Raw genomic sequence first — 3,343 nt, forward strand, 5'->3', positions numbered from 1 at the left:
AAAAAAAAAAAAAAACTCCTGTGTCGGTCAGAACAACTTGCTACTTATCATTTTTGTATAAAAAGGAAATTAGTCTTTTTCTTTTTTTGCTAAATTTTTGAAAAACATTGCTAAAAGTGCATTTAAGGAGATTGGGAGAAAATTAGCAGAATGGAGAAAGTAAGTCTTTTTTTTTTTTCCAAATTATTAATTGTCCTGTGTCTATGTACCTCTAGCTGTTCTTTTTTGTACTTTTCTGGTTCCAAACCAGTTTATTCTGTGGTTCTATAATAAGTTTTGATATAATCTTGGCTTCTTAAAAACTGTGTATCATTAAAATATATGTTCTGCAAGAATTAAAACTGAGTCCATGAAAATATCATAGGAAGACATAAAACTTTAAAAGGCAACTCAAAGATGATGGAAACGCACTTACAAGTGGTGACCAAAAATTTTAGGTGAAGTTGAGCACTCTAATTAGAGAACTGGAGGAACCACATATAACACTTAACTTCCCCTACCCTGCCCCTCCCCAAAAGACACCATGACAAACCTAGCTTTTAAAAAATATTTTAAGAAAGAGAATGAACTGTGGAATTTATTGGCAGCCAAGGAATGTGTCCAAGACACATGCTGAGGTTTTGAATAAAAAGTGAACTTTTGTAATTTGAATTGGGTCCCGCTTAGTTCTTGAATTGTTATGAAAATCCTATATCTGTTTGTATATTTGCAAACCCTTTGTATTATAATTGTTGATATTTTCCCTTTTTAAAAAATACCATTGAAATCAGCATGACAAAAATAACACTGTTGGCACTTATAGGTAACGTGATTGATTCAGTATCTTAGAGTTTACAGTTTGTGTTTTAAAAAAACTGAAGGTTTTTTTTTTAAGTGCAACATTTCTGTATACTGTAAAAGTTATAATAACTGAACTGTTTGGTCGAGTCTTTGTGTGTTATATTCCAAGGAAAATTGAAAGTATTCAGAAATTAAAATATTATTTGATATCTGAAACCTGGCTGTCCCCACTCACTGTCTTTACATCTAGAAGAGCCCCTGTGAGCTCTCGCTTAGCTGGCCGGGTGGGGGGCAGTGGGGGGAGGGCATTTGTTTACTCCCCTCAGTCAGTTTGTTCAAAGGTGGACTAGTGTATTTGCCTGTTTAATTTGGGTGTGTGTGTGGGTGGGGGGGAGCTGAAGTTAATGGTTTATCTATGGTTTAGGAAGTGCCATACTGATATAGTAAACCACCCCCATTCACCTAATCCTCCTTTTAATTAAAAATGGATTTTCCAGGAAAAAAAAAAGGCCCTTATATTTGTCACACTTAAGTGCCTGCTTAGGGAAGGTATTGTGAAAAAGTATTAGAAATCTTGAGATCAGTATCTATTTTATGATCAGAAAAAAAAATACTCTTTTGTACATTTCTGACAGTTACTCAGAAGATCGTTCAAGCAAGCTAATCACAGCATTGTAATTAGAGGACAGTTGTTTGCAATGAGTTTTTCCTTAAGTAGGTGCGATTTTTAAAAATATTCTGTGGTTCTACTCTAGCGTGGTTGTTGATAGAGTTTCAAATTCAGTGATACATGTTATAAGACTGAAGGGTCTATTTTTAATGTATATATGATAACTTGCAGTTGGGTTCCCTCTCCCCTCCTCACTTTACCTTCAGTCTGTGAGAGCATGACCACAGGGTCAAGGGAATCTTTTCCATTGGAGTTATGTACATAAAAACACATCGACATTTTGACATTTCAGATTGTGTAGCTACAATCTGTACTGCTCTTGGGATCCTTTGTCCTTAGAAGCCAAGTTAAGGAAGAGAAAGCAGGACAGAAAAAGGAAGAAGGAAGGAAGGAAACTTTACAGGGTGTGCTGATTTAAAAGTAGTAACTATTTCTTTTGGAGTTTTTTTCATTTTTCCTCTTTCTCTTTTCCTGGTTTGGAGGAAGCTCAGTGCTGGGAGCTTGCAATTTTGTTCTTATTCAAGGTTTCCAACCCACCCCCCACCGCCAGTACTTCATCATGTTGTGGTTTAATTTTAAGGGGGGGAGGGAACTAGTGAGAGAGGTGAAAAGGGATCATTTTGTAAAGTGTATTAAACGTTAATATTCAGATCGTCAATACATGCAGACCAGTAAAATCTGATTTGTGCAGAGTTTTCCATCTGACTCTCACTGATTTCTGTAGATATATACATATATAAATACAAGTATGTTCTTACGGCACAGTATTGCTGACCTTTAGTTCGAGGTTTTGTCGGTTGTTGTTTATTTTCTTCCTCTTGCAAGTGCTATCCATGTGAGTGTGTGAAGTTTCTCTAATAAGTAAAACACAGGCCCTTTTCCTTGTTTGTTTTGTGTTAGCTTATTGTAAACAGCCATTTGTTGTAAATTATTATTGGCATTAAATTATAATTTATGATTTTCAAAGCAAAAGACAATCCCTGTTTTATTATGCTTTAAGCATGTGTCCTAGACGTTGGAAATCTCTCTCACACTCTTAAGTTTCAGCAATGAGCTTGGGGTTTGCGAGGCAGAAAACAGGACCCAAAATTTTCAACCGGTTAAAACAAACCCCCTTGTATATGTTTAGAGTGGCCGGAGGAGGATCTGTTTAGAGTCTTGAGTTCGGTTTAAGTTTATTGCATTTAAAGAAAGTTTTCTTTTCACGCTGAGTTAGAACAAAAGATCTTTGCTGCGACTGAATTGGACAAAAGACGAGGGCTGGGACCCAGCGAGCGCGTTCTGTGTGAAATTGACGAGATCTTTAAAAAAGCTGCTAAACATGGCGACTCTTTCCCTTTAAGTTTTTTTTTTTCCTTGCTGGTTTTTTTTTTTTTTTTTTTTTTTTTTTTTTTTTTTTCTGAGCTAGCTTTATTTCTTTTCCCAACCCCGCTCCCCCTCCTCCTCGTGGCGTTCGGGGGTGTGAGAGAACCCAGTTAGACGCGAAATGCAACAATAGTGCAAGGAGAGAGAGGGGCGCTCGCTGCTTCTCGCCACTTTCAAACAAACCTGGGGGAAGATTGCGCCCGGGGGGGATTCCAGCCTGCTCGCTCGGCTCGCGGTCGCCCTGCCTCGGCCTTTCACCATTAGCTCTCCCTGGGCCGCGAGGAGCTGGGGCTCAAAGTTAGCAGGCGACGTCCAAAGCTGGTTCCGCGGAGACGGCTGGATTAGCATCCAGCCGGCTGTAGGGACGGGGGCCTGGAGTTGGCAGCTGCTGCGGGAAAGTGCCTGCCCCCCAGCCCCCGCCCCCACTTACGTGCGGCAGAATTCCGCCAGCGCCCCGGGAAAGTCCGGGGTGCAGAGCGCGCGGAGCTGCACTCCTGGGATGTGCATTAAGCGGCTACAGACGGGGGG

The sequence above is a fragment of the Rhinopithecus bieti genome, unplaced genomic scaffold (genome assembly GCF_001698545.2).
Source record: "Rhinopithecus bieti isolate Rb0 unplaced genomic scaffold, ASM169854v2 scaffold_82111, whole genome shotgun sequence".
In the NCBI taxonomy this organism is placed as follows: Eukaryota; Metazoa; Chordata; class Mammalia; order Primates; family Cercopithecidae; genus Rhinopithecus; species Rhinopithecus bieti.